This window comes from Salvelinus fontinalis, chromosome 24, assembly GCF_029448725.1.
Source record: "Salvelinus fontinalis isolate EN_2023a chromosome 24, ASM2944872v1, whole genome shotgun sequence".
Taxonomy (NCBI): domain Eukaryota; kingdom Metazoa; phylum Chordata; class Actinopteri; order Salmoniformes; family Salmonidae; genus Salvelinus; species Salvelinus fontinalis.
In genome coordinates, this window is record NC_074688.1 from 46,427,343 (window position 1) to 46,451,348 (window position 24,006).

Sequence of the window (24,006 nt, forward strand, 5' to 3'; positions counted from 1 at the left end):
GGCTCATAGGGTCCTGGTCAAAAGTAGTGCACTGTAATAGAGAATAGGGTGCCATTTGAGAGACACGCACAACGTGACTCCGTCCAACATAGCAAACCAATACTCAGATTAAACACAGGAAGAGAAAGAAAGAACCAAGGTTCTTTTAAAGCACTGCAATATCAACACTACCTCAACAACTTGGGAGGACTGGACAGTGAAAGTGTAATTGAGGTGAGTCGGTCAAGGTGAACCACGCTCACATGACAAGTCCTGAAGAATTTTGTAAGCCCCCCCCCCCCAAGTTAATACCTGGGCTTTAGCTCAGCGGGCTAGTATAATCTAGTTTAGCGGCACGCAAGAGACCCAGGTTTCGAACCCAAGTCACATACGCACGCTACTGATCTAAGTGTTAGATGAAACAAAATATAGGACATCATGATTATATAGAGAGACTCTGGCTATGCCCCAATTACCTCTCCGACCTCCCAAAGTGTGCATTTGAAAGAGAACGGACTGGTATGAGAAATATGCTAGCCCAGCTAGCCCATGCCTCCACCAATCAATCAAATGCTTTCAGATTTGTGGGAAGTAGTGAATGAGTGTACACTTCAGGAGAAAGGAGATACACATCCTGTAACTCTTCCTCCCTCGGTTACCGTGGCGAGGAGGAGGGATTAGAACGTGCTGTTTCTATCCTTAAAATAGTCCTGTATCCCAGGGAGGCTCAAGGATCTGAGAGTGGTCCTGAAGTAAGCAGGCTCTTAAAGCTCTAAGTCTCTCTCTGTGCTGCCTCACTTCTGCCTCAGCAAGGGCACGTTGCCATAGAAACTTAACATGGCAGAGCTAGCTGGTGGCTGGCCTGCTGTGTAGAGCCTCATTGAGCTAGCTGGTGGCTGGTCTGCTGTGTAGAGTCTCATTGAGCTAGCTGGTGGCTGGTCTGCTGTGTAGAGCCTCACTGAGCGAGCTGGTGGCTGGTCTGCTGTGTAGAGCCTCATTGAGCTAGCTGGTGGCTGGTCTGCTGTGTAGAGCCTCATTGAGCTAGCTGGTGGCTGGTCTGCTGTGTAGAGTCTCATTGAGCTAGCTGGTGGCTGGCCTGCTGTGTAGAGCCTCATTGAGCTAGCTGGTGGCTGGTCTGCTGTGTAGAGCCTCATTGAGCTAGCTGGTGGCTGGTCTGCTGTGTAGAGCCTCATTGAGCTAGCTGGTGGCTGGTCTGCTGTGTAGAGTCTCATTGAGCTAGCTGGTGGCTGGTCTGCTGTGTAGTCTCACTGAGCTAGCTGGTGGCTGGTCTGCTGTGTAGAGCCTCATTGAGCTAGCTGGTGGCTGGCCTGCTGTGTAGAGTCTCATTGAGCTAGCTGGTGGCTGGTCTGCTGTGTAGAGTCTCATTGAGCTAGCTGGTGGCTGGTCTGCTGTGTAGAGTCTCACTGAGCTAGCTGGTGGCTGGTCTGCTGTGTAGAGTCTCACTGAGCTAGCTGGTGGCTGGCCTGCTGTGTAGAGCCTCATTGAGCTAGCTGGTGGCTGGTCTGATGTGTAGTCTCATTGAGCTAGCTGGTGGCTGGCCTGCTGTGTAGAGTCTCATTGAGCTAGCTGGTGGCTGGTCTGCTGTGTAGAGTCTCATTGAGCTAGCTGGTGGCTGGTCTGCTGTGTAGAGTCTCATTGAGCTAACTGGTGGCTGGCCTGCTGTGTAGAGTGTCATTGAGCTAGCTGGTGGCTGGTCTGATGTGTAGTCTCATTGAGCTAGCTGGTGGCTGGCCTGCTGTGTAGAGCCTCATTGAGCTAGCTGGTGGCTGGTCTGCTGTGTAGAGCCTCATTGAGCTAGCTGGTGGCTGGTCTGCTGTGTAGAGCCTCATTGAGCTAGCTGGTGGCTGGTCTGCTGTGTAGAGTCTCATTGAGCTAGCTGGTGGCTGGTCTGCTGTGTAGTCTCACTGAGCTAGCTGGTGGCTGGTCTGCTGTGTAGAGCCTCATTGAGCTAGCTGGTGGCTGGTCTGATGTGTAGTCTCATTGAGCTAGCTGGTGGCTGGCCTGCTGTGTAGAGTCTCATTGAGCTAGCTGGTGGCTGGTCTGCTGTGTAGAGTCTCATTGAGCTAGCTGGTGGCTGGTCTGCTGTGTAGAGTCTCATTGAGCTAACTGGTGGCTGGCCTGCTGTGTAGAGTGTCATTGAGCTAGCTGGTGGCTGGTCTGCTGTGTAGAGTCTCATTGAGCTAGCTGGTGGCTGGTCTGCTGTGTAGAGTCTCACTGAGCTAGCTGGTGGCTGGTCTGCTGTGTAGAGTCTCACTGAGCTAGCTGGTGGCTGGCCTGCTGTGTAGAGCCTCATTGAGCTAGCTGGTGGCTGGTCTGATGTGTAGTCTCATTGAGCTAGCTGGTGGCTGGCCTGCTGTGTAGAGTCTCATTGAGCTAGCTGGTGGCTGGTCTGCTGTGTAGAGTCTCATTGAGCTAGCTGGTGGCTGGTCTGCTGTGTAGAGTCTCATTGAGCTAACTGGTGGCTGGCCTGCTGTGTAGAGTGTCATTGAGCTAGCTGGTGGCTGGTCTGATGTGTAGTCTCATTGAGCTAGCTGGTGGCTGGTCTGCTGTGTAGAGTCTCACTGAGCTAGCTGGTGGCTGGTCTGATGTGTAGTCTCATTGAGCTAGCTGGTGGCTGGTCTGCTGTGTAGAGTCTCACTGAGCTAGCTGGTGGCTGGTCTGATGTGTAGTCTCATTGAGCTAGCTGGTGGCTGGTCTGCTGTGTAGAGTCTCACTGAGCTAGCTGGTGGCTGGCCTGCTGTGTAGAGCCTCATTGAGCTAGCTGGTGGCTGGTCTGCTGTGTAGAGCCTCATTGAGCTAGCTGGTGGCTGGTCTGCTGTGTAGAGTCTCACTGAGCTAGCTGGTGGCTGTTCTGATGTGTAGTCTCATTGAGCTAGCTGGTGGCTGGTCTGCTGTGTAGAGTCTCATTGAGCTAGCTGGTGGCTGGCCTGCTGTGTAGAGTCTCATTGAGCTAGCTGGTGGCTGGTCTGATGTGTAGTCTCATTGAGCTAGCTGGTGGCTGGTCTGATGTGTAGAGTCTCACTGAGCTAGCTGGCGGCTGGTCTGCTGTGTAGAGCCTCATTGAGCTAGCTGGTGGCTGGTCTGCTGTGTAGAGTCTCATTGAGCTAGCTGGTGGCTGGTCTGCTGTGTAGAGTCTCATTGAGCTAACTGGTGGCTGGCCTGCTGTGTAGAGTGTCATTGAGCTAGCTGGTGGCTGGTCTGCTGTGTAGAGTCTCATTGAGCTAGCTGGTGGCTGGTCTGCTGTGTAGAGTCTCACTGAGCTAGCTGGTGGCTGGTCTGCTGTGTAGAGTCTCACTGAGCTAGCTGGTGGCTGGCCTGCTGTGTAGAGCCTCATTGAGCTAGCTGGTGGCTGGTCTGATGTGTAGTCTCATTGAGCTAGCTGGTGGCTGGCCTGCTGTGTAGAGTCTCATTGAGCTAGCTGGTGGCTGGTCTGCTGTGTAGAGTCTCATTGAGCTAGCTGGTGGCTGGTCTGCTGTGTAGAGTCTCATTGAGCTAACTGGTGGCTGGCCTGCTGTGTAGAGTGTCATTGAGCTAGCTGGTGGCTGGTCTGATGTGTAGTCTCATTGAGCTAGCTGGTGGCTGGTCTGCTGTGTAGAGTCTCACTGAGCTAGCTGGTGGCTGGTCTGATGTGTAGTCTCATTGAGCTAGCTGGTGGCTGGTCTGCTGTGTAGAGTCTCACTGAGCTAGCTGGTGGCTGGTCTGATGTGTAGTCTCATTGAGCTAGCTGGTGGCTGGTCTGCTGTGTAGAGTCTCACTGAGCTAGCTGGTGGCTGGCCTGCTGTGTAGAGCCTCATTGAGCTAGCTGGTGGCTGGTCTGCTGTGTAGAGCCTCATTGAGCTAGCTGGTGGCTGGTCTGCTGTGTAGAGTCTCACTGAGCTAGCTGGTGGCTGTTCTGATGTGTAGTCTCATTGAGCTAGCTGGTGGCTGGTCTGCTGTGTAGAGTCTCATTGAGCTAGCTGGTGGCTGGCCTGCTGTGTAGAGTCTCATTGAGCTAGCTGGTGGCTGGTCTGATGTGTAGTCTCATTGAGCTAGCTGGTGGCTGGTCTGATGTGTAGAGTCTCACTGAGCTAGCTGGCGGCTGGTCTGCTGTGTAGAGCCTCATTGAGCTAGCTGGTGGCTGGTCTGCTGTGTAGAGTCTCACTGAGCTAGCTGGTGGCTGGCCTGCTGTGTAGCTTCATTGTGTAATGGACACTATCTGTGTGCAGCTGTGCAGGCGATGGACATCATCACTGAGACCATCGACATTGTGGAGGTCATCACTGAGATCATGGACATTGTGGAGGTCATCACAGAGACCACGGACATTGTGGAGGTCATCACTGAGACCACGGACATTGTGGAGGTCATCACAGAGACCAAGGACATTGTGGAGGTCATCACTGAGACCACAGACATTGTGGAGGTCATCACAGAGACCAAGGACATTGTGGAGGTCATCACTGAGACCAAGGACATTGTGGAGGTCATCACTGAGACCAAGGACATTGTGGAGGTCATCACTGAGACCAAGGACATTGTGGAGGTCATCACTGAGACCAAGGACATTGTGGAGGTCATCACTGAGACCAAGGACATTGTGGAGGTCATCACTGAGACCATAGACATTGTGGAGGTCATCACTGAGACCATAGACATTGTGGAGGTCATCACTGAGACCATAGACATTGTGGAGGTCATCACTGAGATCATGGACCTTGTGGAGATGCTCTTTCTAGAAACCAAGGCTTTTATTATAACAGTAAAGATAGGTGAGCAGAATCCACACTCAATGGAATACAATTTATTAAAACCAATATCCAAAAGCCATGTATTTATTTAGATGGCACTGAAATATTGCATTACTTGAAGTGCCATCGGCAAAAATAGCACCCGACACAGCTACCATTGACAACTACTGTATAACAGATATATGGAACACATTTGTACGGGTCACATATTGAATCCCTCCAATGCAATATGCAATATCCACACCGTGGCGTCGACACCATTATCCACACAGCGGTGCCGACACCATTATCCACACCGTGGCGCCGACACCATTATCAACACTGTGGCGTCGACACCATTTTCCACACCGTGGCGCCGACACCATTATCAACACCGTGGCGTCGACACCATTTTCCACACCGTGGCGCCGACACCATTATCAACACCGCTCTGACCCCACCGCTCTGACCCCACCGCTCTGAACCCACCGCTCTGACCCCACCTCTCTGACCCCACCGCTCTGACCCCACCGCTCTGACCCCACCGCTCTGACCCCACCGCTCTGACCCCACCGCTCTGACCCCACCGCTCTGAACCCACCGCTCTGAACCCACCGCTCTGAACCCACCGCTCTGAACCCACCTCCACCCCATTGCACTGAACCCACCGCTCTGACCCCACCGCTCTGACCCCATCGCTCTGAACCCACCTCTCTGACTCCACCTCTCTGAACCCACCGCTCTGAACCCACCGCTCTGAACCCACCGCTCTGAACCCACCGCTCTGAACCCACCGCTCTGAACCCACCGCTCTGAACCCACCGCTCTGAACCCACCGCTCTGAACCCACCGCTCTGAACCCACCGCTCTGAACCCACCTCCACCCCATTGCACTGAACCAATAAACGGCACATTGTGTCCTCACGGACCAGAAATACCCAGGACCAGGGGGTTGTGTTGGATTCATACTGCCACATTAACTCCACCTCCTCCACCTCCATACCCTCCTCCACCTCCTCCATCCCCTCCTCCACCTCCTCCATCCCCTCCTCCACCTCCTCCATCCCCTCCTCCACCTCCTCCATCCCCTCCTCCACCTCCTCCATCCCCTCCTCCACCTTCTCCATCCCCTCCTCCATCCCCTCCTCCATCCCCTCCATCCCCTCCTCCACCTCCTCCACCTCCTCCATCCCCTCCTCTACCTCCTCCATCCCCTCCTCTACCTCCTCCATCCCCTCCTCCACCTCCTCCATCCCCTCCTCCACCTCCTCCATCCCCTCCTCTACCTCCTCCATCCCCTCCTCTACCTCCTCCATCCCCTCCTCTACCTCCTCCATCCCCTCCTCTACCTCCTCCACCTCCTCCACCTCCTCCATCCCCTCCTCCATCCCCTCCTCCACCTCCTCCATCCCCTCCTCCCCTCCTCCACCTCCTCCACCTCCTCCATCCCCTCCATCCCCTCCATCCCCTCCTCCACCTCCTCCATCCCCTCCTCTACCTCCTCTACCTCCTCTACCTCCTCTACCTCCTCTACCTCCTCTACCTCCTCTACCTCCTCTACCTCCTCCACCTCCTCCACCTCCTCCTCTCTACCTCCATCCCCTCTACCTCCATCCCCTCTACCTCCTCCACCCCCTCCATCCCCTCCATCCCCTCCATCCCCTCCTCCACCTCCTCCATCCCCTCCTCCATCCCCTCCACCTCCTCCATCCCCTCCACCTCCTCCACCTCATCCATCCCCTCCTCCACCTCCTCCACCTCCTCTACCTCCTCTACCTCCTCTACCTCCATCCCCTCCTCCACCTCCTCCATCCCCTCCTCCATCCCCTCCACCTCCTCCATCCCCTCCACCTCCTCCATCCCCTCCTCTACCTCCTCTACCTCCTCCACCTCCTCTACCTCCATCCCCTCCTCCACCTCCTCCATCCCCTCCTCCATCCCCTCCTCCAGCTCCTCCATCCCCTCCTCCAGCTCCTCCATCCCCTCCTCCAGCTCCTCCAGCTCCTCCATCCCCTCCTCCACCTCCATCCCCTCCTCCAGCTCCTCCATCCCCTCCTCCAGCTCCTCTACCTCCTCCATCCCCTCCTCCACCTCCTCCATCCCCTCCTCCACCTCCTCCACCTCCTCCATCCCCTCCTCCACCTCCTCCATCCCCTCCTCCACCTCCTCCATCCCCTCCTCCACCTCCTCCATCCCCTCCTCCATCCCCTCCTCCACCTCCTCCATCCCCTCCATCCCGTCCTCCACCTCCTCCATCCCCTCCTCTACCTCCTCCACCTCCTCCACCTCCTCCACCTCCTCCATCCCCTCCATCCCCTCCTCTACCTCCTCTACCTCCTCTACCTCCTCCACCTCCTCTACCTCCTCCACCTCCATCCCCTCCTCCATCCCCTCCATCCCCTCCTCCATCCCCTCCTCCAGCTCCTCCATCCCCTCCTCCAGCTCCTCCATCCCCTCCTCCATCCCCTCCTCCAGCTCCTCCATCCCCTCCTCCACCTCCTCCACCTCCTCCACCTCCATCCCCTCCTCCAGCTCCTCCATCCCCTCCTCCAGCTCCTCTACCTCCTCCATCCCCTCCTCCACCTCCTCCATCCCCTCCTCCACCTCCTTCATCCCCTCCTCCACCTCCTCCACCTCCTCCTCCATCCCCTCCTCCACCTCCTCCACCTCCTCCTCCACCTCCTCCATCCCCTCCTCCACCTCCTCCATCCCCTCCTCCATCCCCTCCTCCATCCCCTCCTCCATCCCCTCCATCCCGTCCTCCACCTCCTCCATCCCCTCCTCTACCTCCTCCATGCCCTCCTCTACCTCCTCCATCCCCTCCTCTACCTCCTCCATCCCCTCCTCTACCTCCTCCATCCCCTCCTCCACCTCCTCCTCCATCCCCTCCTCCACCTCCATCTCCTCCACCCCCTCCCCCCCCTCCTCCAACCCCTCCACCTCCTCCAACCCCTCCACCTCCTCCATCCCCTCCTCCATCCCCTCCATCCCCTCCTCCACCTCCTCCATCCCCTCCTCTACCTCAATCCCCTCCTCTACCTCAATCCCCTCCTCCACCTCCTCCATCCCCTCCTCCACCTCCCCCATCCCCTCCTCCATCCCCTCCTCCACCTCCCCCATCCCCTCCTCCACCTCCCCCATCCCCTCCTCCACCTCCCCCATCCCCTCCTCCACCTCCCCCATCCCCTCCTCCACCTCCCCCATCCCCTCCTCCACCTCCTCCATCCCCTCCTCCACCTCCCCCATCCCCTCCTCCACCTCCCCCATCCCCTCCATCCCCTCCTCCACCTCCCCCATCCCCTCCTCCACCTCCCCCATCCCCTCCATCCCCTCCTCCTCCACCTCCTCCATCCCCTCCTCCACCTCCTCCTCCTCCACCTCCATCCCCTCCTCTACCTCCTCCATCCCCACCGCCACCTCCTCTACCTCCATCCCCTCCTCCACCTCCTCCATCCCCTCCTCCATCCCCTCCTCCACCTCCCCCATCCCCTCCTCCACCTCCTCCATCCCCTCCTCCACCTCCCCCATCCCCTCCTCCACCTCCTCCATCCCCTCCTCCACCTCCCCCATTCCCTCCTCCACCTCCTCTATCCCCTCCATCCCCTCCTCCACCTCCTCCTCCACCTCCTCCATCCCCTCCTCCACCTCCTCCTCCTCCATCCCCTCCTCTACCTCCATCCCCTCCTCCACCTCCTCCATCCCCCCCTCCACCTCCTCCACCTCCGCCATCCCCTCCGCCACCTCCTCCACCTCCTCCATCCCCCCACCTCCTCCTCTACCTCCCCCTCTACCCCCCACCTCCTCCATCCCCTCTACTTCCCCCTCTACCCCCCCACCTCCTCCATCCCCTCCTCTACCCTGCTTACCCTTGAGAAGGAGCCTCACTGCATTTTCCATTTTCCTACTACCGCCTAGTTCCAACCAATCAGATTCACACTAATCCTCCCGACGACCGCAGTTTGTCTTTGTGTAGAAATTCATATTTCCTGAGAAACTGCATTAGCTTTCTCCCTGCATTGTGTGTAATTGTGTAAGTGTATGTGTATGTGTCAGCCCTGATTGGGGAAGTGGGGTTCACATCTTGGTCAGACTGATGATAGCAGAATGGATCAGTCTCATTACCAAGTAGGGTTTGAGGCCACAGACCCCCCCCCTGAGGTCTATTATTCACAACACTATAGTCAAGCTGCCAATAACAGTATATAAACGTAAAAAGCTGACAGGTCATTCCACGGGAGGCGTGATGCTGAAACAACCAACAGCAGGATGGGACAGGCCTGATGGATGGGGCACGGTTGTTGGGCCCAAAAAGGACAAATAAGGTGCTTCATTTAATGCACCCCCCCCCCCCCCCCCCCATCCCTGTCCCTGTCTCAGGTAGGCTGCATCTCAAATGGCACCCTTTTCCCAATATAGTGCACTTCTTCCGAAGCAATGGATTCATCATATGTCAGGTAAGGTAGAGGTGATATGATCCTTAACTAGTCTCTCAAAGCACTTTATGATGACAGAAGTGAGTGCTATGGGGCGATAGTCATTTAGTTCAGTCACCTTTGCTTTCTTGGGTACAGGAACAATGGTGGCCATCTTGACGCATGTGGGGACAGCAGACTGGGATAGGGAGAGATTGAATATGTCTGTAAACACACCAGCCAGCTTGTCTGCGCATGCTCTGAGGACGCGGCTAGGGATTCCGTCTGGGTCTGCAGCCTTGCGAGGGTTAACACAATTAAATGTCCTACTCACGTCGGCCACGGAGAACGAGAGCCCACAGTCCTTGGGATCGGGCCACGTCAATGGCACTGTGTAAACCTCAAAACGGGCGAAGAAGGAGTTTAGCTTGTCTGAGAGCAAGACGTCAGTTTTTTCCCTTTGTAATCTGTGATCGTCTGTAGTCACTGTAACATATGTCTCGTGTCTGAATTGTGACTCCACCGTCTCTGTATTGACATTTTGCCTGTTTGATTGCCTTACGGAGGGAATAACTACACTGTTTGTATTCTGCCATATTCCCAGTCACCATGATATCGTTAAATGAGGTGGTTCGCGCGAATGCTGCCATCTATCCATGGTTTCTGGTTTGGGTAGGTTTTAATAGTCACAGTGGGAACAACATCCCCTATACACTTCCTGATGAAATCAGTCGCCGTGTCCGTGTATACATCAATGTTATTCTCAAAGGCTACCCGGAACATATCCCAGTCCGCGTGATCAAAACAATCTTGACGCATGGATATCCGATTGGTCAGACAAGCGTTGTATAGACCTTAAACAGGAAGTACCCGTGCTGAGTTTCTGCCTATAGGAAGGGAGGAGCAAAATGGAGTCATGATCTGATTTGCCGAACGGATGGCCTCGTAGGCAACCCGGAAGAGAGAATAGCAGTGGCCGAGTGTTTTCCAAGCGCGAGTACTACGATCAATGGGTTGGTAGAACTTCGGTAGCATTTTTACTCAAATTTGCTTTTGTTAAAATCCCCAGTTACAATAAATGCAGCCTCAGGATGTGGTTTCCTGTTTGCATAAAGTCCAGTGTAGTTCCATGGGAGCACGTCATGGTATTGGCTTGAGAGAGAATATACATGGCTGTGACTATAACCGAAGAGAATTCTCTTGGGAGGTAATACAGTCGGCATTTGATTGTGAACCCAGCTGGCTGTATGGACGGGGACAGTATATCTGCAGAGAACCATGATTCCGTGAAACAGAGTAAGATGCGGTCCCTGATGTCTCTCTGGAAGGAGATCCTCGACCTGAGCTTGTCTACTTTATTATCCAGGGACCGAACATTAGAGAGTAATATACTCGGAAGCGGTGGATAGTGTGCCTGCCTCCTGAATCCGAAGAGAAGTCCACTCCTAATACCTCTTCTCCGCCAGCGTCTTGGAGCACCCTCTGGGATAAGTCAATAATCCTGGGAGGTGCGAACAAAGGATCATATTCGTGAAAGTCGTATTCCTGGTCGTAATGCTCTGAGGACAGGTGGTAGGAGCCTCGTTAGAAAGGACAGGTGGTTAGGAGCCTGGTTAGAAAGGACAGGTTGTAGGAACCTGGTTAGAAAGGACAGGTGAAAGGAGCCTGGCTAGAAAGGACAGGTGATAGAAGCCTGGCTAGAAAGGACAGGTGGTAGAAGCCTGGTAAGAAAGGACAGGTGATAGGAGCCTGGTTAGAAAGGACAAGTGATAGGAGCCTGGTTAGAAAGGACAAGCGATAGGAGCCTGGTTAGAAAGGACAAGCGATAGGAGCCTGGTTAGAAAGGACAGGTGATAGGAGCCTGGTTAGAAAGGACAAGCGATAGGAGCCTGGTTAGAAAGGACAAGCGATAGGAGCCTGGTTAGAAAGGACAAGCGATAGGAGCCTGGTTAGAAAGGACAAGCGATAGGAGCCTGGTTAGAAAGGACAAGCGATAGGAGCCTGGTTAGAAAGGACAAGCGATAGGAGCCTGGTTAGAAAGGACAGGTGATAGAAGCCTGGTTAGAAAGGACAGGCGATATAAGCCTGGTTAGAAAGGACAGGTGATAGGAGCCTGGTTAGAAAGGACAGGCGATAGGAGCCTGGTTAGAAAGGACAGGCGATAGGAGCCTGGTTAGAAAGGACAGGCGTTAGGAGCCTGGTTAGAAAGGACAGGTGATAGGAGCCTGGTTAGAAAGGACAGGCGGTAGAAGCATGGTTAGAAAGGACAGGTGGTTAGGAGCCTGGTTAGAAAGGACAGGTGATAGGAGCCTGGTTAGAAAGGACAGGCGGTAGAAGCATGGTTAGAAAGGACAGGTGATAGGAGCCTGGTTAGAAAGGACAGGCGTTAGGAGCCTGGTTAGAAAGGACATGCGTTAGGAGCCTGGTTAGAAAGGACAGGTGATAGGAGCCTGGTTAGAAAGGACAGGCGATAGGAGCCTGGTTAGAAAGGACAAGCGATAGGAGCCTGGTTAGAAAGGACAGGTGATAGGAGCCTGGTTAGAAAGGACAGGCGATAGGAGCCTGGTTAGAAAGGACAGGCGTTAGGAGCCTGGTTAGAAAGGACAGGTGATAGGAGCCTGGTTAGAAAGGACAGGCGGTAGAAGCATGGTTAGAAAGGACAGGTGATAGGAGCCTGGTTAGAAAGGACAGGCGATAGGAGCCTGGTTAGAAAGGACAGGCGATAGGAGCCTGGTTAGAAAGGACAGGTGATAGAAGCCTGGTTAGAAAGGACAAGCGATAGGAGCCTGGTTAGAAAGGACAAGCGATAGGAGCCTGGTTAGAAAGGACAAGCGATAGGAGCCTGGTTAGAAAGGACAAGCGATAGGAGCCTGGTGAGAAAGGACAAGCGATAGGAGCCTGGTTAGAAAGGACAGGCGATAGGAACCTGGTTAGAAAGGACAAGCGATAGGAGCCTGGTTAGAAAGGACAGGTGTTGGAAGCCCGCTTGGGGAAACAAGTCTAAATGTAGTGTTAAATCGTATCCTATTGTTTATACCGTTTATATTTACTATGTATTTCCCCGTTTGCCCTCGCATCATTTTTTCCCCCTTTTTGAATTCGTTTTAAAATTGGAATCTGTCTATACTTACCTGGAAACCAGCTGACTGGGTCAGTCACCCTCAAAGGAACTGTGTGACAAACATGGACATTTTGTGAGTAAATAAATGCGATTTTTGTTATACCAAGAAGCTACATCTCAAGCCTTTTCTTGGAACCGTTTTGGAGACGTGGATGTAAAGGTGTCTGACAGGAAGCAGTTCATTAGAACATAGGGGCTATGAACACAACGCCAAGTCATGATGCACAGCACTGCCGTGTCACTCCAGCACACACACACACACACACACACACACACACACACACACACTCCAGCACGCACACACACACACACACACACACACACACACACACACCACAAACACCACACACACACTCCAGCACACACACACACACACACACACTCCAGCACACACACACACACACACACACCACACACACAAACACAACACACACACACCACACACACACACACACACACACACACACACACACACCACACACACACACACCACACGCACGCACCACACGCACCACACACTCCAGCACGCACGCACACACGCACACACGCACACAGACACACACACACACACACACACACACACTCCAGCACACACACACACACACACACACACACACACACACACACACACACAAAAACCCATTTATATACACTAGCTGAACCTACAAGCCAGCTACACGTGTGTACAGTAATCATGTCAAGGACCACATTGGGTCAATGGTTCGAAGCAATCACGATCCTTCTAGACAGACCAGAACAGTATGGAAGAGATCGATGATCCTTCTGGACAGACCAGAACAGCATGGAAGAGACTGATGGTCCTTCTAGACAGACCAGAACAGCATGGAAGAGACCGATGATCCTTCTGGACAGACCAGAACAGTATGGAAGAGATCGATGATCCTTCTGGACAGACCAGAACAGCATGGAAGAGACTGATGGTCCTTCTGGACAGACCATAACAGCATGGAAGAGACCGATGATCCTTCTGGACAGACCATAACAGCATGGAAGAGACTGATGGTCCTTCTGGACAGACCAGAACAGCATGGAAGAGATCGATGATCCTTCTGGACAGACCAGAACAGCATGGAAGAGACCGATGATCCTTCTGGACAGACCATAACAGCATGGAAGAGACTGATGATCCTTCTGGACAGACCAGAACAGCATGGAAGAGACCGATGATCCTTCTGGACAGACCATAACAGCATGGAAGAGACTGATGATCCTTCTGGACAGACCAGAACAGCATGGAAGAGACTGATGGTCCTTCTGGACAGACCATAACAGCATGGAAGAAAGATGATCCTTCTGGACAGACCATAACAGCATGGACGAGAGATGATCCTTCTGGACAGACCATAACAGCATGGAAGAGACTGATGATCCTTTTGGACAGACCAGAACAGCATGGACGAGAGATGATCCTTCTGGACAGACCATAACAGCATGGAAGAGACTGATGATCCTTTTGGACAGACCATAACAGCATGGACGAGAGATGATCCTTCTGGACAGACCATAACAGCATGGACGAGACTGATGATCCTTTTGGACAGACCAGAACAGCATGGAAGAGACCAATTATAATTCAGACCACAAAGCCCTGGCCTCGGGCCGCTCTCTTTTCACATGTACAGACTTCATACACAGATGGATGCAAATTATCCACAATATAGGCTGAATGTAAGAGAGCGAGAGGGAGGAGAGAAACAGAGAGAGGGATAGACAAGGGGGAGAGAAAGGGAGGGGGGGACAGAGAGAGAGCGAGAGAGAGAGAGAATTACTGAGGGACGCCTGGATGAAACCTAATAGAAGTATCACATCTGAAGACCCCTGTTCCAGGTAATTGGTAGCTTCAATAACTGCCTGACAGGAAGTCAGCCCCGCCCTGAGCTGTTCCAGGTAATTGGTAGCTACAGCAACTGCCTGACAGGAAGTCAGCCCCGCCCTGAGCTGTTCCAGGTAATAGGTAGCTTCAATAACTGCCTGACAGGAAGTCAGCCCCGCCCTGAGCTGTTCCAGGTATTTGGTAGCTACAGCAACTGCCTAACAGGAAGTCAGCCCCGCCCTGAGCTGTTCCAGGTAATAGGGTGCTACAGCAACTGCCTGACAGGAAGTCAGCCCCGCCCTGAGCTGTTCCAGGTAATAGGTAGCTACAGCAACTGCCTGACAAGAAGTCAGCCCCGCCCTGAGCTGTTCCAGGTATTTGGTAGCTACAGCAACTGCCTGACAGGAAGTCAGCCCCGCCCTGAGCTGTTCCAGGTAATAGGTAGCTACAGCAACTGCCTGACAGGAAGTCAGCCCCGCCCTGAGCTGTTCCAGGTATTTGGTAGCTACAGCAACTGCCTGACAGGAAGTCAGCCCCGCCCTGAGCTGTTCCAGGTAATAGGTAGCTACAGCAACTGCCTGACAGGAAGTCAGCCCCGCCCTGAGCTGTTCCAGGTAATAGGTAGCTACAGCAAATGCCTGACAGGAACTCTTGCCACGCCCTGAGCTGTTCCAGGTAATAGGTAGCTACAGCAACTGCCTGACAGGAAGTCAGCCCCGCCCTGAGCTGTTCCAGGTAATAGGTAGCTACAGCAACTGCCTGACAGGAACTCTTGCCACGCCCTGAGCTGTTCCAGGTAATAGGTAGCTACAGCAACTGCCTGACAGGAAGTCAGCCCCGCCCTGAGCTATGTAACTTACAGTCCTGGTTCATTTATTCTCTATTTGTCACAATGGCTGCGTCTGAAATGGCACCCTGTTCCCTTTACAGTGCATTGTTCCTGGCCAAGAGTATTGCACTATATAGGGAATATAGTGGCATTTTGGACACACAGTCAAGGTGTCCTTGGTCCTGTTTGAAAAAGGTCCATTAAAGCAGCAGTGGGAAGCAGAGAGGGCCTAATACAGGAAGCAGAGAGGGCCTAATACAGGAAGCAGAGAGGGCCTAATACAGGAAGCAGATAGGGCCTAATACAGGAAGCAGATAGGGCCTAATACAGGAAGCAGATAGGGCCTAATACAGGAAGCAGATAGGGCCTAATACAGGAAGCAGATAGGGCCTAATACAGGAAGCAGATAGGGCCTAATACAGGAAGCAGATAGGGCCTAATACAGGAAGCAGATAGGGCCTAATACAGGAAGCAGATAGGGCCTAATACAGGAAGCAGATAGGGCCTAATACAGGAAGCCGATAGGGCCTAATACAGGAAGCCGATAGGGCCTAATACAGGAAGCCGATAGGGCCTAATACAGGAAGCCGATAGGGCCTAATACAGGAAGCCGATAGGGCCTAATACAGGAAGCCGATAGGGCCTAATACAGGAAGCAGATAGGGCCTAATACAGGAAGCAGATAGGGCCTAATACAGGAAGCCGATAGGGCCTAATACAGGAAGCAGATAGGGCCTAATACAGGAAGCAGATAGGGCCTAATACAGGAAGCAGATAGGGCCTAATACAGGAAGCAGATAGAGCAGGAGGGCACCTGTTGCTACATGTCTTTATGCTATAGAGAGGAAGTCTGCTTCGATGGCTAGCTACTGTGTGCCTGACAACTGACCTTGAATTAAATTCCGCTGCACTATCGATTTCGCTTCATACATTCCCGTCTGAATCTGCCATCCTAGAAGTCGTCTGTGTGACTTCAACATGGGGGGCGGGAGAAGAATCCATTGTGGGAAATAAATTTAGCCAGAGGCCTGGGGGTTGGGTCGCCAGGCAAGACTACGGGTTCATTGATGATTTGCTACAAATATGAATAAATGTATGAAAAATAAGCCTTTCGTGTTCCTGTGAGCAGCGAGGCGCCGGTTTGGATTCCTGACGTTTCTATTTATTGGAGTGTTTTTTCATCTAACAGGAAAACATAGTGAACGTGTTCATCGCCGCTTCTATTACTGTAGACACGTTCAAATATTCCAGACAGTTTTGACCTGTTCCCAAATGGCACCCTACTCCCTATGGGCCCTGGTCAAAAGTAGTGCCCTATATGGGGCGGCAGGGTAGCCTAGTGGTTCGAGCGTTGGACTAGTAACCGAAAGGCCCGCAAGATCGAAACCCCGAGCCGACGAGGTACAACATCTGAACAAGGCATTTAAACCCACCGTTCCTAGGCCGTCATTGAAAATAAGAATTTGTTCTTAACAGACTTGCCTAGTTAATTAAATAAAGGTAAAATAAATAAATAAAATATATAGGGTGCTATGAGTCCTGGTCAAAATCTAGTGCGCTATAGGGAATAGGGAATAGGGACCCAGGAAGTTTGAATATCTCACGCTGTTTGTTTGAGGGCAGGAACAAGAGGAAGGATTTTCTTTACAAATAACAATTATAGAACACACACACACACACACACACACACACACACACACACACACACACACACACACACACACAGCTAGGTTGTCTTTTGTTGGCAGAACCTGAAGCATCGCCTTACCAGTGAAGGTGAGAATTTCCACGCCAATAGCAGCATTCTGGTACATACACACACAGCCACACAGAACACAGGCAACACTCCTCTGGGATTTATCTAATGGCTCATCAGAAGCCTCCCAGCAGTGACATATGTCTGCTCCCTCCGTCTTTCTCTCCCTCCGTCTCGCTCTCTCCCTGCGTCTCGCTCTCTCCCTGCGTCTCTCTCTCTCCCTGCGTCTCTCTCTCTCCCTGCGTCTCTAATGAGTCCTTGTGATACCAGGAGAGTTCAATAAGTAATGAAAGAAGCAGTCCTTCTCTCTCTCTGTCTTGTTATAGTGGTATAATAGCCTCCATGGTGGACACTAAACATCACTATAATGTATTGTAAGAGAGCGGCGCTTGCTGTGATGAGACCAACCGGGCTCTCCGATGACGTGCATATTAAATGTGAGTTCAAAAAGGCCTTTAATAGACAACAGAGGACTGAGTGTCCTGAGTCTGGTACCTCATTTAATAGACAACAGAAGACAGTGTCCTGAGTCTGGTACCTCATTTAATAGACAACAGAGGACTGAGTGTCCTGAGTCTGGTACCTCATTTAATAGACAACAGAGGACTGAGTGTCCTGAGTCTGGTACCTCATTTAATAGACAACAGAAGACAGTGTCCTGAGTCTGGTACCTCATTTAATAGACAACAGAAGACAGTGTCCTGAGTCTGGTACCTCATTTAATAGACAACAGAAGACAGTGTCCTGAGTCTGGTACCTCATTTAATAGACAACAGAGGACTGAGTGTCCTGAGTCTGGTACCTCATTTAATAGACAACAGAGGACTGAGTGTCCTGAGTCTGGTACCTCATTTAATAGACAACAGAAGACTGAGTGTCCTGAGTCTGGTACCTCATTTAATAGACAACAGAGGACTGAGTGTCCTGAGTCTGGTACCTCATTTAATAGACAACAGAGGACCGAGTGTCCAGAGTCTGGTACCTAATTTAATAGACAACAGAAGACTGAGTGTCCTGAGTCTGGTACCTCATTTAATAGACAACAGAAGACAGTGTCCTGAGTCTGGTACCTAATTTAATAGACAACAGAAGACTGAGTGTCCTGAGTCTGGTACCTCATTTAATAGACAACAGAAGACAGTGTCCAGAGTCTGGTACCTCATTTAATAGACAACAGAGGACTGAGTGTCCAGAGTCTGGTACCTCATTTAATAGACAACAGAGGACTGAGTGTCCAGAGTCTGGTACCTCATTTAATAGACAACAGAGGACAGTGTCCTGAGTCTGGTACCTCATTTAATAGACAACAGAGGACTGAGTGTCCTGAGTCTGGTACCTCATTTAATAGACAACAGAAGACAGTGTCCTGAGTCTGGTACCTCATTTAATAGACAACAGAGGACTGAGTGTCCTGAGTCTGGTACCTCATTTAATAGACAACAGAAGACTGAGTGTCCTGAGTCTGGTACCTCATTTAATAGACAACAGAAGACAGTGTCCTGAGTCTGGTACCTCATTTAATAGACAACAGAAGACAGTGTCCTGAGTCTGGTACCTCATTTATTAGACAACAGAGGACTGAGTGTCCTGAGTCTGGTACCTCATTTAATAGACAACAGAGGACTGAGTGTCCTGAGTCTGGTACCTCATTTAATAGACAACAGAAGACTGAATGTCCTGAGTCTGGTACCTCATTTAATAGACAAAAGAGGACTGAGTGTCCTGAGTCTGGTACCTCATTTAATAGACAACAGAGGACTGAGTGTCCAGAGTCTGGTACCTCATTTAATAGACAACAGAGGACTGAGTGTCCAGAGTCTGGTACCTCATTTAATAGACAACAGAGGACTGAGTGTCCTGAGTCTGGTACCTCATTTAATAGACAACAGAAGACAGTGTCCTGAGTCTGGTACCTCATTTAATAGACAACAGAGGACTGAGTGTCCTGAGTCTGGTACCTCATTTAATAGACAACAGAAGACTGAGTGTCCTGAGTCTGGTACCTCATTTAATAGACAACAGAAGACAGTGTCCTGAGTCTGGTACCTCATTTAATAGACAACAGAAGACAGTGTCCTGAGTCTGGTACCTCATTTAATAGACAACAGAAGACAGTGTCCTGAGTCTGGTACCTCATTTAATAGACAAAAGAGGACTGAGTGTCCTGAGTCTGGTACCTCATTTAATAGACAACAGAGGACTGAGTGTCCTGAGTCTGGTACCTCATTTAATAGACAACAGAAGACTGAGTGTCCTGAGTCTGGTACCTCATTTAATAGACAACAGAGGACTGAGTGTCCTGAGTCTGGTACCTCATTTAATAGACAACAGAGGACCGAGTGTCCAGAGTCTGGTACCTAATTTAATAGACAACAGAAGACTGAGTGTCCTGAGTCTGGTACCTCATTTAATAGACAACAGAAGACAGTGTCCTGAGTCTGGTACCTAATTTAATAGACAACAGAAGACTGAGTGTCCAGAGTCTGGTACCTCATTTAATAGACAACAGAGGACTGAGTGTCCAGAGTCTGGTACCTCATTTAATAGACAACAGAGGACTGAGTGTCCTGAGTCTGGTACCTCATTTAATAGACAACAGAGGACTGAGTGTCCTGAGTCTGGTACCTCATTTAATAGACAACAGAGGACTGAGTGTCCTGAGTCTGGTACCTCATTTAATAGACAACAGAGGAATGAGTGTCCTGAGTCTGGTACCTCATTTAATAGACAACAGAGGACTGAGTGTCCAGAGACTGGTACCTCATTTAATAGACAACAGAGGACTGAGTGTCCAGAGTCTGGTACCTCATTTAATAGACAACAGAGGACCGAGTGTCCTGAGACTATAATGTGTGAAGGGGGATGATTTCACAGAGACAGAATGAAAGGAAGATTAGAGAAGAGAAAGAGACAGTGTATTCCCAGATCCTAAAACAACACCAAATCAATAGAGTGACATCCTATTCTCTATAGGGCCCTGGTCAAAAGTAGTGCACTACATAGGGTCTAGGGTCCCATTTTGGGATGCAGCCCTTAGTGAAGGCCATTAGGGTCAGTAGCAGTGGATTTTACCCACAGACAGCTTCCTTCATGTCCCTGTAATTACATGAAAACTAACTGCAAAGCGTAGCAGAAATCTCAGAGCAGCCACCAGTGGATTATCGTCATCGTTATTTATGAATAATTGATACAACCGTCCAGAAGGCTAGACACCTAATGGTAGGATCTAAGAGAAACGAGGAGGAACCTTAAATTGGCCTCCATAACTAAGTAAGAGACTGGGGGTAATAGGTAAACAGAGAAGCCAGCTAAACTGATGGTCTATTAGACTAAAAGATGTCTTTTAATCTCAGGCTCGTGGTTTTTCCCTTAGTCTTCTGCTTCGGTCTCATAGACACCTGTCAGCTAGAGAGATATATACTGTATATATATATATATATATAGTCTTCTGCTTCGGTCTCATAGACACCTGTCAGCTAGAGAGATATATACTGTATATATTTATATATATATATATATATCTATATATATATATATATATATATATATCTATATATATATATATATGTGTGTATGTATATATACACACATAATATGTATACACACATACACACACACACATATATATATATATATACATGTATACATATCAGGTGGCAGGTAGTCTAGTGGTTAAGAGCTTTAGGCCAGTAACATAGGTCACTGGTTCGAATCCCCGAGCCGACAAGGTGAAAAAGCTGTCGACGTGCCCTCGAGCAAGGCACTTAACCCTAATTGCTCCTGTAAGTCACTCTGGATAAATGTCTAAAATGTGCAAATGTAGATATCTAAGAGGATTTAAAAGAAGCTGAGATGTACTTTTTTTTTTTTTTTTTTTAATTCTACCTCGATCTTTATCCACCTTTAGTATTCTCCTTTGTTCTGAGTGGCACCCTTATTTCCCTATGGGCCCCGGGTCCAAAGTAGTGCCATTTGGAACGCACCCTGAATAGTACACCTACAGATATTATTTGTCTGCTACCGTTTAGCTTCTACCAGTGTATTCACCTCAGGTGAGTCAGTATGCTAACCTTGGCTATGTGTGAGCCAAACAGAGCTGCCGATGCACTTACAAAGCACACACCACCTTCCTTTGCCTTTTACTTCTCAGGCAGAGTCCTGCTCCCGCAGATCTTCAGACACAAATGTATCTTCAGGGACTACAGTGAGCAGGTCTCCCTTGAATACCAACTCAAGCTGGGAGAGGAAGAGGCATGGGCTGCAAAGAAATCTCCCAAGGACAGAAAAATGCTTTTATATGTGTGCTAGCAGCTCTATGTCTGTCTGTCTGTGTGTGTGTGTGTGTGTGTGTGTCTGTGTGTGTGTGTGTGTCTGTGTGTCTGTGTGTCTGTGTGTGTGTGTGTGTGTGTGTGTGTGTGTGTGTGTGTGTGTGTGTGTGTGTGTGTGTGTGTGTGTGTGTGTGTGTGTGTGTGTGTGCCAAGGCTTTCCTAGTTCTTTACTCTCTGAAGATGAATGGCATTAGGTTGCCGCGAGACCCTGGTCACAATAACGATCTGTTTTTTAATCAACCAGCCTCTGCTATCAATGAAGAATCAGGAGATGCTACAGCTCCTTCCAGAGAACCAGGAAGTATTCCAAACGGTACCCTATTCCCTACATAGTGCACCACTTTGACCAGGGTCCTATTCCCTACATAGTGCACCACTTTGACCAGGGTCCTATTCCCTACATAGTGCACTACTTTGACCAGGGTCCTATTCCCTACATAGTGCACTACTTTGACCAGGGCCCTATTCCCTACATAGTGCACTACTTTGACCATGGTCCTATTCCCTACATAGTGCACTACTTTGACCAGGGCCCTATTCCCTACATAGTGCACTACTTTAGACCAGGGCCCTATTCCCTATATAGTGCACTACTTTGACCAGGGTTCTATTCCCTACATAGTGCACTACTTTGACCAGGGCCCTATTCCCTACACAGTGCACTACTTTGACCAGGGCCCTATTCCCTATATAGTGCACTACTTTGGCCAGTACCCTATTCCCTACATAGTGCACTACTTTGACCAGGGCCCTATTCCCTACATAGTGCACTACTTTGACCAGGGCCCTATTCCCTATATAGTGCACTACTTTGGCCAGGACCCTATTCCCTACATAGTGCACTACTTTGACCAGGGCCGTATTCCCTACATAGTGCACTACTTTGACCAGGACCCTATTCCCTACATAGTGCACTACTTTGACCAGGGCCCTATTCCCTACATAGTGCACTACTTTGACCAGGGCCCTATTCCCTACATAGTGCACTACTTTGACCAGGGCCCTATTCCCTACATAGTGCACTACTTTGACCATGGTCCTATTCCCTACATAGTGCACTACATTGACCAGGGCCCCTATATAGTGCACTACTTTGACCAGGGTTCTATTCCCTACATAGTGCACTACTTTGACCAGGGTTCTATTCCCTACATAGTGCACTACTTTGACCAGGGCCCTATTCCCTATATAGTGCACTACTTTGACCAGGGCCCTATTCCCTACATAGTGCACTACTTTAGACCAGGGCCCTATTCCCTACATAGTGCACTATTTTGACCAGGACCCTATTCCCTATATAGTGCACTACTTTGACCAGGGTTCTATTCCCTACATAGTGCACTACTTTGACCAGGGTTCTATTCCCTACATAGTGCACTTTTTGTGTTTACATCCTTCTATTTTGTATCTATCATTGTAAAATATCAACTGCTGTTCAACTGAATTCTAATCATCTATCATAGATTCTTCTCCACCAGGCTCTCAACCTTAAGTTTCACATCTATAGTGTTTCCTGTTAAATCTAGGCACCGGCCGAGTCCGAAATCTGCATTTGGGAAAGACAGATTTGGAGAGAAACTTGAGTTTACAGGAAGTAACGTTACACGTCAACTGAAGAGTCACCAGAAGCTTATTTGAAAAATTCCACCCCAAAACTATCGTCTGGTATTTGTTTCATTAGTCCATCGTTGATATAGTCCCAAAAATGTGTTGCATGTCAGCAATCAAGTTAAGATATAGGGTATAATAGGGTTAAGATATAGGGTATAATAGGGTTAAGATATAGGGTATAATAGGGTTAAGATATAGGGTATAATAGGGTTAAGATATAGGGTATAATAGGGTAAAGATATAGGGTATAATAGGGTTAAGATATAGGGTATAATAGGGTTAAGATATAGGGTATAATAGGGTAAAGATATAGGGTATAATAGGGTAAAGATATAGGGTATAATAGGGTAAAGATATAGGGTATATAGGGTATTTCAAAATACAGAACTACCAAATGGTATGCCGCATTTTGCATCAAATTATGCAAAAAGCAGCATCACACCCGATGTATTTCTGTATTTTGAAAGTTCTAGATCTTCAGAACTTAATTGATGACATGTAAAATATTTTGGAACTATATCAACGATGGACTAATGAAAACAAAGACCAGAAGATAGTTTGGGGATGAAGGTAGAGCAGCAAGCCCTCTACAAGATCATCACCGACTCCATCTTCATCAACCATCTCTCTGACCATCCTTCCTCTGACCAAGACATGAACTGTCTCGCTCCATCTCTCTGACCATCCTTCCTCTGACCAAGCCATGAACTGTCTCACTCCATCTCTCTGACCATCCTTCCTCTGACCAAGCCATGAACTGTCTCACTCCATCTCTCTGACCATCCTTCCTCTGACCAAGCCATGAACTGTCTCACTCCATCTCTCTGACCATCCTTCCTCTGACCAAGCCATGAACTGTCTCGCTCCATCTCTCTGACCATCATTCCTCTGACCAAGCCATGAACTGTCTCGCTCCATCTCTCTGACCATCCTCCCTCTGATGAAGACATTAACTCTCCCCTCTGCACTTTTGGAGAATGCTTGCACTCAAATACGTGGCCTCTATTGGTTGACCTAGCCAACTAGGCTACTCATGATGAATTGCTGTTTTTTATTTTTTTTTGCTTTTGGGCGCCGCCTTCAACCTCGAACAGGGCGCCGCCTTCAACCTCGAACAGGGCGCCGCCTTCAACTTAGCTACTTTAGGTCTTTCCCTCCCAATTAATTCATACTTATTTTGTCAACAACCGTACCGCCGACCCTTCTATAGCAGCTTAGTGTCAACAAGGTAATAAGCTGCAGTTTAATTTGAGAGAGCTAACACACAGAGAGAGAGAGAGAGAGAGAGAGAGAGAGAGAGAGAGAGAGAGAGAGAGAGAGAGAGAGAGAGAGAGAGAGAGAGAGAGAGGTCTGTTTAGCTGACAAGGACGTAAAGGCAGAAGTGTAATTCAGCGTAAAAGTCACAGTAT

The 24,006-nt window shown here is 50.1% G+C and overlaps 1 protein-coding gene across 1 annotated transcript in view; it reads right to left on the bottom strand.

Moving 5' to 3' along the window:
• Window positions 1–24,006, bottom strand: part of LOC129822492 (1,4-alpha-glucan-branching enzyme-like) — a 355,318-nt gene that overhangs the window by 188,727 nt on the left and 142,585 nt on the right. The gene's annotated exons all lie outside the window — the stretch shown is intronic.